Source organism: Protopterus annectens, chromosome 15.part0, assembly GCF_019279795.1.
Source record: "Protopterus annectens isolate FY-2018-M chromosome 15.part0, PAN1.0, whole genome shotgun sequence".
NCBI classification, from domain to species: Eukaryota; Metazoa; Chordata; order Ceratodontiformes; family Protopteridae; genus Protopterus; species Protopterus annectens.
The window spans coordinates 838,806,753-838,819,885 of NC_056749.1; positions in this window are offsets into that span (position 1 = coordinate 838,806,753).

Genomic DNA, 13,133 nt, shown 5'->3' on the forward strand with positions numbered 1-13,133 from the left:
AGTCCTTTGAGCCCTCAGATATTGGACAGGTGGAGGGTGAGACACTTGATATAGGTAGTGTGGTACTGTGGCTTCAGTGTCTATTGACTCTAGCCATAGTCAAAGTGTGGGCATGGTGCCACTCAGGAAGGTAAATAAGGGTGCTCAGAGTAGGATGGTTGTCCATCCTCCACCTGATCCTGGTGTGTTTTTCCTTACCACTCAATGTATATTTAGGGCCATCATGGAGGCATAGGCACATTCCAATAGGGCCTCTGAGAAATGCTTAGGGTTGTAGATATGGCACAAGCTGACATGCATTACTGACTCCACCATGTTGCCAACTCAATGGATCAGATGAATGACATATTGGAATGGGTAGTGTCTGTAACAGAATGTCTGCTGGGAGGGGAATGGCATTCATGTGGGCGTAGGGCAGCCACATCATCTTATGTTAGCCGACATGGCTATGCCTGATCACGGACCTGTACTAGCACTACTTTCACTGCTCTGTCAGTGGTTGAGGTGTCCACACCAAGATGTAGCAGGCAATTGGGTCATGGTCCTGGGCATACTCATAAGGAGAACTCATCCAGCAGACATCAGTCATGTTCAGGTAGCAGCGGTGCATCTGATCATGGGCATGGACATGCTAGTGCAACTCCTGGCAGAGCCAGTTCTCGGGGTCAGAGATGACAACGATGAACTGTCACCTCTACCTTGCATGGCTCACACCTGTTGACATACCAGGACATAGAGCTAGCAGTTCTTACAGACACTCACACACCAATTTGACCTGGAGTGCCCATATGGACACATACACACATAACAATTATATGGATCAGTTATGAGGCTTAAAGCTCATTTTGTCTCACTGGCCATTTGATACTTTATCCAAATGTCTGCCTGTTTCTCTTTCTTACTAACATGCACTGACTACCTTTTGTGTCAGTTTAGCCCCCCCGCCCCCAGACACATACACAACACCCTGTGCAAATGATAACTGTGCCATATCCTTGTTTTCTATCTTTTGGATTCAAGGATACATAAGCCTTTGTTTGATTCTCAGGGTGCATAGCTGACCTAGTGCTTAGTATATCTGTTTTTGTGGTACTATTTTTCAAATTATAATACTTTCTTACAGCTTTTTGTAATGTAGACATCCCTCCCAAACTCTTACACCAACAAAGCTTCACGAAGCCATAAATAAAAGTGTAAGAAAAGCCCAACAATAGGGAGAGTTTTTAAACATCATGGTCTTGCAAACTTAAACAGTTGATGGAATAATAGTTTTTGCATTGCTATTTTTATGTTTGTTCTGAGGGATATAAAATCTGAAACTGAACTGTGTGTCATTATTTTCTAACTTTACTCTTTGATGACTTGCTGTTACAAACATATGAGACCAAACTGTGGACATTCAGTAAAATTCTGCACATTTTAGATGCAAGTCCTAATAGTTGATGGAGGACACATATAGTCACAAAAGTCATTGCTGTCACATCTTGATGTAACTGCTGTAAAAACCACCCATGTTATACTTACTTACAATATGAAGTAGCAGTATCCAAGGATATGCCATTCATTGTGTTCTTAGGCATCTATTTTTCTATTCCTTGTTCAGCACTTAGCTTGGAAATCCAGCAGTTGCAAGAGTTTTAGTTCAGTGCTGACTCTGTCTGATGCTAGCAGTACACAGCCATTATATGGGTAAGTAAAAGCTGTAAGTGTTGTCTGGCATCAATGTTTTACTGTATGTCCATAGTATGAAGGTTTTAGCCGCTAAGGTGGTGAGTGCATGTGCTATCCATTGCCTCTTGGCCAGTACGAGGCCATATTATGCACATCTACGTCTGCCTACACCCATAGCAGCTGCTTGTTTCCCCTCTGACTCCTCATCTGCATGTGGCTTTAGTGACCTTGCCAGTGCTGGTGGTGGTGGGATGTGTGACCCTTCCACTTGCTGTTCCTGCTGAAACTGTTTTCTCAGGATAATGTTGTGGAGCATGGCATAGATGGTGAATATTTCAGCACATGTATGAGGATTGTACCGCAGGGCTCCCCCACATATATCTAGGCATGGGAACTATGACTTTAGCAGCCTAAACACATGCCCTATGAAATTTCTTGTTTGAGCATGTGCTGCACTATTGCATTCTTCAGTTGGTCTGTGTGCATTTCTGATGGGCGTCATAAACCACAGTTCCAGTGCATAACCTACACCCCCCCATTAAATGACACTGTGGGATATCCTCCATTAAACATCTAATACAGTTGAGAGCTGTGCCAGATATGTGAGTCGTTTACTGCCTTGGTAGCCAGAACACACATTCAGAATGATGCCTTGAGTGTTACACATGACCTGGCAGTTAATGGAGTGGAAGTCTTTTTTTTATTTATGTACACCTTTCCCTGTTCCCTAGGTGGTGCTTTGATTTCTACACGTGTATAGTCTATGGCACCCAGGACTTCAGTGTAGTGTGCTACAGGGTAGAACTCCTGCATAGTTCTGGCTCTGACCTTAGGTGTATGGGAAAAATGTATGTGGTAACTGTCATGTTGTAGCATAGAATTCAGAAATTGAAGGAGGATCCTGGTTGCCAATGCCTGTGACATCACCAGCATGTCCCCTGTTGGTCTGTGGAATGTTCCTATACCTAATATTCTAAGTACTTTCACATACCTTTGTGCCCACTGGTATTGGTTCCCCTCAGTTTACCTTGCTCTCAGTTGAGGATGACAGAGTTTGCAGAGTTCCTGTAGTGTGTCTGTATCTACCTTGTGGCACTCTATAATTTTCACCTCATGCAGATTATGAAAAGTTAAACGGGGTCTAAAATACCCTTCTCCTTCTTGGCTGTGGTCTATTAGCAGCAGCAGCATAGACATGGGCCTGCTGCACATATGCATTAATAATAGCAACAGCAGCCCCTAACATTTCTGAGTAGCCTAGTTTTTGTGGTTGTATTTCAGTAGGTTTTGGAATTCACAGGGAAAAACAGCACTGAGTCTACACAATTGATTTATAGCTTGTTGAACAGCTCCTCCATCTTGGACTGGTTGATTAGCATACAGTTCAGCTGCGTATGCTGTAATTAGCATGCCACAATGTTTACCAATTTTGCACAGCTCGGCATGGCATGTAGAACTGTTTACTGAATACAAAATGGTGTGCTACCCTGTGTATGTCACACCACAACATGCACACAGTTTTAGCAGACTGTGCAGGCTTTATTGAATCTGCACCATGATTTGTTATTATTGCTTCTCCCATCTTGAAAATAATCTTCATTAAATATAAAATAGGGAGAAAACCTTTAATCTTTTAAAGAAAACCTTGTCATTTGGATGGGTGCATGTAAATTCATTTTGGGGCGGACTTGTTTTGCCATCTTGGAGGCAGGAAGAACCCTATGAGGGTAAATAATGGCAAGGTAATTATGGTCCAGGTACGGAATCTGCCCTGTTAACTCTATGAATCACAGAATCTATGAATAGAAGTAACAACACTGTCAGTTTAACCTTATGTAAACGCTAAAACAACTTACATTTCGCTACAATTTACAATAAAAGTGCATTACCCGCTAGAAGAAAAAGAATGTTGGCATCACTAAAATATTTTCCTTAGGGAAATAAACCATGACCAGTTACAAACTGGTTATTGACATTCTCCGGGATTCAATAAAGGTTTATTTCCATGCAGGAATAGTGTAGCTGTTCCTGCAAGATATATGGCCACCAAGTGATCCACTAAACAAGCGTGGGGACGTGCATGAGCCTGCTAATACTACTCTGCCATGGACACAACTGTATTATGCTAATGACCTAATTTGCTGATGAAAATCATGCAAATGAGGTCAATTAGTGATCCAGTAAGCAGGCAGGCAACAGTATCAGAATAGTGTAGCATGCAGAAATGTATTTGGCTACTAGCCGAATACATTTCTGCAAAAATCAAAACTGAGGCATGACAGCTCAGACTAAAGCATGTATTCTAATCCTTAGGTATGCAAATGGCCATTGAGATGGAAAAGTGTTTCAAAATTATAAAAATTCAAAGTTTTTTTTGGGGGGGGGGGGTGGGAGCTGATCTCGCTGTTCAAGCATAGGGCAGCAGTGAGCAAACGGGATTGTGCTGAAAATAAAGAAAAAAATGTGAAAAGGCAATTTTAAGTGAAATCTGCATTTTGCCATTATAGTCTTTTGCATGCAGAATCAAAACAACAGCAGGGAACAGTGGTTGCTAAGGGGAAAGGCTCTGGTGTAGTGCTATAACTAGGGACTAAGGCTGTGGGGTATGGTAATGAAGGAAATTTACTGAGTCAAAAAAGAAGACAAGTGCCAAACTGCACCTAACTGTTTAGGAGCTATAAGGCAGTAGTGTAAGCCAGAGAAGCAGCTGACATGAAAAGGGGTTGTGTTATACTTGGTGTAAGCATACTGGAGCTCCACGGCTCCCAGAAGAGCTTAGCTAAGCACAGCTAAGCACAGCTAAGCAAGGGGGTGTGTCTCATGCTGTGTTGACTTATTCCATGAAATGAAGAGCATGTTCATGTCCAGGGGAAGGGCATTTCTCATTGTTTACTTTAGCTAAATGGGAGTGCGAGGTGCACATTAGGACTAAAAAAAAAAATGGAAATAGCAAGACTGTTTACATTTGGGCTCTGGGTTTGTGCGGCGAACCTCGGGGCTTAAAAGAAGTGGAAATGGAAAGGGAAAAAAGAAAAAAAAAAGGAAATAGAATAAAAGCAACCAAGTACAAATAACACAGCTGGCAGGTGGAAAGCATCATAGTCAGCATCTGCAGCACAACAGTATAAACTATGCAAACACCTTTCAGTTTGCTCTTTTCCACAAACTCTTCACCACTGGTGTACACATGCGGGAAATTTTAACCGAAAAAATGTTAGGGGCTGCCATTGCTTTGATCCATCTGTATGTGCTAGAGGTTGAGGGCAGTGAGGAGGATAATGCTGAAAACTGCCCCAGACCGAGGAGGAGGAGGAGAAGAGAGTTCAGACCCAGGGTAACTTACCAGGGCCTACATGATCTGGAGATAGTAGAGCACTACAGGGTAGACAGAGACATACTGCAGCAAATCATTGAGCTGTGCTGGCCTCAACTCAGACCCAGATCCAAGAGAGGGGAACCCATCCCAGTGGATATCAAAGTATGTGTAGCCTTAAGAATACTAGCTACAGGTATTTTCCAAAGACCTACTGGGGACATCATGTGGGTCTGACAGGCATCTGCATCCAGGGTACTCCATGAGTTCCTGAATGCCATCCTACCATATGTTGGTGAGCACATTTACTTCCCCAACACCCATGAGGAGAAGACCAGCAATATGTGTCTCTTCCACCATGTAGCAGAATACCCAGAGGCTGAGCATCCAAGTGCTCCGGATTATGCGGAACGCTCCACATTTAATGAAGAGCGAAGCCACTGTTCCGCTGTTCTGCATTGAACAGCTGTGGCTCCACTAGTAGGCTTTTGATTGGTTTGTGTACCGCAATTACTACCAATCGGCATTGCGGTATACAAACCAATGCCTAGCTCTGCTACGCTTCTGCGTTGGCTATGCTCTGCCGTTTTTGATTGGCTCGTAGACCGCATTTACGGCCAATCGCAAACTCGGTCTACGAGCCAATCAAGTAGGGAATCTGAGGAGGACAGGAGCCAATGAGAGCTCCCAAATAGAGACCAATCGTGTTCCTGGAAGCCTTTTCGCGCCAAAATAATGGCTTGAAAAAGGTTTCCAGGAAGCAGGGGAATTTTACTTTTTTTTTGGTTGATCGTTGGATTCATTGGTGTTTTAACACATTAGGCTGAAGGAAGGAGCAGTGCCAGTTGCAGTCTCCAGATCAAAGACATCAGGGCCAGGGAGAAGAAAGAAGATGGACGGGAGTTGGTGGAAGTTAGCCTGCCAGGAGAGGTGACTCGGCGAGTCCGTTTGTGGTGTTATACAACAACTGAAGGGCTGAGATTTTTCTTTCTGCTGTGCTGCTGGATAACCAGGATTTGAGTTTGTTTATTTGGATTGTGAGCTCTGCTCAGCTGAAGTGGTAGGCAGAGCAGAGGTAAGTGCTTTAGGCTGTAATGGTTGCAAATGTTTCCTATCCCTTATGCTAGTACAGACCCTGTGATTTTAGCAGCTTTCTTAGTGTGTAAGCAATGTTTAGTCTGGATTTTGTGCTGCTTGTCCCACAGATCCTGTTCTAGCAACTTTTCTAAGTTTAAAACAGCAATATTAAAGTGTCTGTTTCTGCTGCTTATCCCTAATGTCTAGTTTATATATTGTTTTTTGGGGGGGGGGCATGACAGGTCCTTGTTCTAGCAACTTTCTAGGTTTATAAGAGCAATATTTTAAAGTGTTTGCATGTTTCCACTGCTTGTCCACTAGTACATCTCATAGTAATTGCCTCTTTTATTTTTTTTTGGAGAAACTGTATGCAAAGACAGGACTGCTGCTTGTCCCTAATGTCTATTTTATATCATTTTTGGGGGGGGAGAAACTGTATGCCATGACAGGTCCTTGTTCTAGCAACTTTCTAGGTTTATTAAGAGCAGTTTTTAGTGTTTGTATGTTTTTTGCTGTTTGTCACCCTAGTACGTCTCTGAAAGTAATTGCTCTTTCTAGGTTTATAAGATCAATATTTTAAAATGTTTGCCTGTTTCCGCTGCTTGTCCACTAGTACGTCTCAAAGTAATTGCCTTTTTTTTGGAGAAACTGTATGCAAAGACATGTCCTCTTCTAGCAACTTTCTAAGTTTATAATAGCAATATTTAAAGTGTTTGTATGTTTTTGCTGCTTGTCACCCTCGTACGTCTCTGAAAATAATTGACTTTGTTTTTGGAGAAACTGTATGCAAAGACAGGTCCTGTTCTAGCAATTTTCTAGGTTTATTAAAAGCAGTTTTTAAAGTGTTTGTACGTTTTTGCTGCTTGTCACCATAGGTCTCAACCTCTTAAGTGGCCAATGTGGAACACAGACCCTAACAATGTGTGATAAACTTTCTAGGTTTATAAGAGTATTTCTAAGGTTAAGAGCAATATTTAAAGTCTCTGTGCTGCTTGTCCCTCTTGTGTTGGGCTTTGTCCAGTTTTCTTGCACTAAGTTGAGAAGTATGTCAGGATGGATGTCAAAAGTGAGTTTTAGTAATGAGATGCTGTAACATATCCAGTTTTGTTTTCGTTAGAACTTTGTGTAACTTGATCCTGCATTCTTTGATGTCTTAAACGGCACATTATTGTAAAAGTACAGAGGGCCCTGGTTTTAAGTACCTTTTAGGCTTCTTTGCCAGGCACACACCTGGCTGTAGGACAGGGGTAGAACACATCTAAAGTGGTGAATGTAAAATGTAAGTAATATTTGCAAGTAGTATTATCATGTGTTTAAGTGCCTTTAAGCTGGATGTGTTCCTTGGCATGGATTTTGAGATATAATCAAAGATGCTTTGAGTACTAAATGTCATGAAAGTCATTCTTCCCTTCTGCAACACTGGTTAGGTGGGCAAGTGAGCAGCAGAGGATTGAAAGTGTCATTGAGGCAAGGAAGTGAAGCATGCAGGCCTTTATAGTAAACAAAAGGAGCAGAGATGAGCAAGATAAGAGGGTGCAAAGTCAGGAAACTTCCAGTGATATGGGTAGGTTATGGCCCTATTGTCTTCAATCTTTGATATTGAGGACATCTTCTAATTTTCCTTTCTGCACTGTAGCCCCATTTGTTTCATTGTTTTAACACCACTGTGTTTTGCAAACCTGCTAGGTATAGATTACCCAGACTACAGTGAGGACAGGGATGTAGATACAGTTCACACCCCAAAGAAGAGAAGATACACAATTTTTCAGCCAAGTTGGACAAGTGCCTTTGACTGGCTTTCTATGAGTAGTCACTGAGTGAAATTTGCCTTCTGCAAGACTTGTAACACATATTTCACAATCCATCATTGGGGATGACATGACCTGCAATGACATGCTAACAGTGAGAAACACAGGTAGAATTGCAAGCATGCAGCTGGAAGATCTATGGTGGATTTATTTGGACCACAGAATTTAGCAAGTACAAAGGTGGTTGAGGCAGAGGTTGGTTTTGTGTCTCTCCTTGCTAAACTCAACTTATCATTTGCAGCAGGAGAACACATCCTGAAATTTATGAAGAAGTGTGGAGAGGATCAAGATGTTCTCTGTAAAATGACATGTGGAGCGACAAAGGCAGCATGCATTGCACGGGATGTGCTGGGGACTCATTACCAGAATGATGCTGCAGCAGCCTGCCAGAAATCACCATTCTGTGTGTATATGGACCAAAGCACAGACATGGGAGATGATAAACTATTAGTCATACTTGTTGGTTACCTTGATGAAAAGGCAAGCAAAAATGTGACAAGGTTCCTTGATATGCTAGGATGTGTGTCAGGAACTGGACAAGCAATGTTTGATTCTTTAATGTCCAGCCTGACAAAATTTAACATTCCAGTTTCCAACATTGTGGGCTTTTCTTAAGACAATGCTGCCTCAGTGATTGGAAAACACAATTCTGTGCTGTCTCGTTTAAAGGAGGTGAAGCCCACAATTGTAAACATGGGGTGCCTCTGCCACTTGGCAGATCTCTGTAGTAAGGCTGCTGTAAAAGCACTACATTCACCAGTTGAAGAACTTGTATCAGATCTGTACTGCCATTTCAGTTCCAGTGCACAAAGACAACAAAAACTGCAGGAATTTGCTTTGTTCACAGATACTGACCACCTCAAGATCATTAGACATGCACCTACTAGATGGCTCAGTCTTGGTAAGGTTATTAACAGAACCCTGGACATGTGGCCAGCTCTAAATTCGTATTTTCTGTCTGCAGAGCCAAGGTCTGCTAAGATTGACTTAATTTCTAAAAACTTGCAGAGTCATGAAGTGCATATGATTTTTATGTTCCTTAAGTATGCACTGGAACCCTTACTGGAGTTCAACATACAACTTCAGAGTAGAGAAAGTCAGCTACTGACACTGCATGCCACTGTGCATAAACTCTTGCAGCAGTATGCTGGCAGACTCCTCAGACCTGCATCTGCTGTCAGACTAATCAATCACAATGATGTGTCAGTGTTGACTGACAGTAGCTGTGTTCTACCAAATAGTGAACTTCGTATTGGCTATGAAGTCAAGCAGTACATGAACAGCCATGAGGAGGATATTGCCGGCACAGTCATTGAATTTAACTTTTATAAAAAAGTTGCAGCTTTTTATGCTGCAGTGCTGCAGAAAATGCTAAAAAAGTTTCCATGCAGGATCACTTACTGAAAGATGCTGCATTACTTATTAATCCATCCAAAAAATTGGACATTTCTTCAGGACTTGTCAGAGATGTTGGCTTCCGTCTGGGTGTATGTGAAAATGATGTTGAAGCTGAACAATTAATAGACGAGTTTACCCAATATCAGATAGAGGACACAGGGAATCTGACAGGCCCAGTAGACGGGCCCCACTCATGTGTATCAAAGTACTGGGCACACCTTCTGAGGGACCTTTGCATTGAAGGGAAACTGCCACTCTTTAAGCAGCTGATGATGAGTCTACTTTGCTTACCACACTCTAATGCACAAGCAGAAAGAGCATTTAGTATGGTGCGGAAAGTGAAAACTGAACTGCGTCAGTCTCTGAGTGTAAAAACACTGAACTCTTTGTTGGCAGTTAAAATGAATGAAGAACTGGATGTCTGTGATATTAAGCTGCCAAAACATGTTTTAGAGGCAGCCAAGAAAGCTACAGCAGCATACAATAAGTCTACATCAGACGTATGATAGGATGTTTAACTTGGTCTAAACTTTGTGTGAATTGCAATATGTCTGTTTACAAAAAATAAAAATCACATTTACTACATTTTCTGAGTGCTGTTTCATTTATTTATGGTGTGATTATGGTCTTGCAGATTATCAAACAAAGGTTTTTGGATCTGAGAAGTGTTATTGAATGTTATAGTTCTACCATGCTCCATGGCGCGTCTTCGCAAGTGCGAAAATAGGGTGTTCCACATTTTGACCATTTGTCACACATTGTTAGGGTCTGTGTTCCACATTGGCCACTTAAGAGGTTGGACCTATGCCCAGAGGTACAGGATAAGATTGACTGCATGCACATCCACATAAAAGCTCCACCCAGTGATCTGGGTAGGGTCTACATAAACCACAAGGCTTCCCATCCATCAACTGCCAGGTCATGTGCAATGCCCAGGGCATTATCATGAATGTGTGTGTTGGCAGCACTGGGAGCTATCACGGCTCCCACATCTGGCATTTGTCACAGCTGTACCAGGCATTTGCCAGTGGGGACAGTGCATATGGCCATCAGGTGGAGGATGCTGGCTATGCACTGGAGCCGTGGATGATGACACCCATCAGAAATCCACACACACCCACCCAAGAACACCATAATGAAGCACACGCACAAACCAGGATCATTATAGAATGTGTGTTCAGGATGCTTAAATCACAGTTCCACTGCTTTGACATATCTGGTGGAGCCTTGCAGTACTCTCCAGCCACATGTGCACACATGTTCATAGTATGTGCCATGCTACACAATATGAACCTGTGGAAATAGCTGCAGCAGGAATAGCACGGGAAAGGGCCATGCAGCCCTCCACTATTGCCAAGGTCCCCACAGGCACAGAGGGACTCAGAGGAGGAAGCCCCTGAGCCTGCTCCTGCAGGCAGACGGAGACATGCCCAGTATGCCCAGGCCTTGGCAAAGAGGCAATGCATAGTGCACACACTGACACTGTAGGGACCCAGGGACTGACATCTCTCTCTGACTTGCACACACAGTAAAATGGATGACACACACATCACATTACCTGTAACTTACCGTGTATAGGCAGTGTACTGCTTTCATCCAACATATTCAGCCCTCAAGCACCATCCTCACAACTGCAGGCACAAGATAAGTCAGTCTTCTTAACAATAAATGAATGGATTAGTATGTTCTGCTAGCATATCTATGGTAATGCTGCATGCATGCAAGGGAATGGATGGCCTACTAGGATAGCAGCAGACAACTGACAGCTATGTGGGACACCAGGAAATGTCTGCACAAAACTGGCTTCCCAACACTATGCAGTATCAAGCAAGGTGACAAATCCCACTGCAGGATATGTGGGGGCCAATTAAGGGGGGGGTTATAGGTCACATGCATGGATGTCACTGTGGGGATCCCATATTCACCCCTCAGACTCACCCAGTAAGTCAGCCATAGAAAACCATAAAGGAATGGTTGGTAAAGGCCCAGAAATGGCGACAATTATGGAATACCCCCAACAGACTTACACAGTGATATCACAGCAGACCTTGAATTTGCAGTAAGGCTCTGAAGGGTAAGAAGTCTGAAACTCAGTTGTATGCCATTACAATCTAACTTGTGGTCTCTAGTGATATGCTTCTATTCTCCATGACTGGGCACAATACTATGCTAAATGGAACCAAAATTTAAAGCCAATATCAGCACAGTCTGTGCAAATGTGTATCATTGACAGGTGCCTCCCCCACACCCCTATTCCCACAGAAATGCAGTAACACGTAAGTTTGTAGGGTAATGGCAGCAGAGCACACATTGCCAGGGCTGTCCCAATCAACTTGATAACTTGTTGCATGTCCACAATATGCAGGGGTCAATGAGCTATGCATATGTGTGGGCAATACTGTCAGGATGCGGCCAGCAATTTCTCACGGCTGTTGTGTCCTAGTGGCCTAGGTGCAGTACTGTGGTAGTCAGAGCCATGTTCCATGAAATGCATTGCCAACTATTTTGCGTCGGCTACACCTATGGTAGGAGTTGTACACACTGTCCAGATGTCAATATCCATTACTGGCGGGAAGCTGGACAGGTCATGTACAGGGGGCCACACATATGAACAGTACACAGGTTGGAGTAACCTACACAGTGCCTACCATACCTCCCAACTGTCCAGCCCTTTTGCAGAATGGTTTGTATCATATTTGTGGTGTCTTTATTCTGAAATAGTGGTTGTCTGGCAAATCATTGGCAAACCACGAAAGTCTAAAATCAGAAAAAAATGATGGATTGTAGTGTCTCAGATGTCATACCCTATAGATAAATTCATGCTAATGCAAAATCTGTTATTGTATCACTCTTCCAGGTTTGTAAGGCAAATAGTTACAATGGTCTGTATATTTAGGCCTTTGTCACCCAATTACTCATGGCTTTGTCCAGATGTCTGGCTTACATATGTATAGAGGTATGGTGCCTAGTAACACAGTAGTGCATTCTGTCATTTACCATTGTCACCCCAGAGGTGTCCACTACCTGGCAGCCTGGGAACATATTTTTTATTTTTTATTTATCATTTGTTGACCGGGAATGTCCGACTAGGTTCCACAGAGCCTGTTTTCAGTGGAGGCCCGGGGAGAAATGCTCCAGATACATGTCTTTGGAAATGTATGTCACATATGAGTGACAGAATGCACTACCTTGCTACAGATGGCCTGCATCAGTCTCACATGGCCTACAGGCATCTGGCAAAGGCCCATGCCTCACCCATAGTGCCTTTGTAGGGAATGTCATGGGGTCCATACTACAAACATAACACAGTCAACAAAATGCAAATGTAAGGCCATGCCACTAAATTCTAGTAGCATACCTCTCAACCTCATAGAGGAAGAAATCTGGACAAAGCCATGCATAATGGTGGGATAAAGACCCAACTATAGGGGCACATTTGAAATATTGCTCTCATAATGTTAGAAAGTTGATAGAATAACAGAGGGGGTGTGTAGTAGCATGGATATCATGAAGGGTGTGAAGTCTGAAACTTTAATGTTCAGTCTTTATTCCCTGACTGCAACCCAGAGTGATTTGCAACAAATGTGCTATAAAACCACAATGTTAATGGAAACCGACCAGATATATGAGGCATGAAGCTGGATAAGCTGAGAATCTGTAAAGCTGACAGGTATGGCGACACCAAGATATGACCTTTCAGATAAGAATACTGCACAACCAGGAGATCCCTAGCCAGCATATCACCAATTTGCTGGACCTGTTACACAGCTTCATTTAGTCAATCAGCTGTAGCCACACCTCCCAACTGGCCAGATTGTGAATGTCTAGTCTTTACCTTATAATATAGGTCTGTGCATCATCCATCT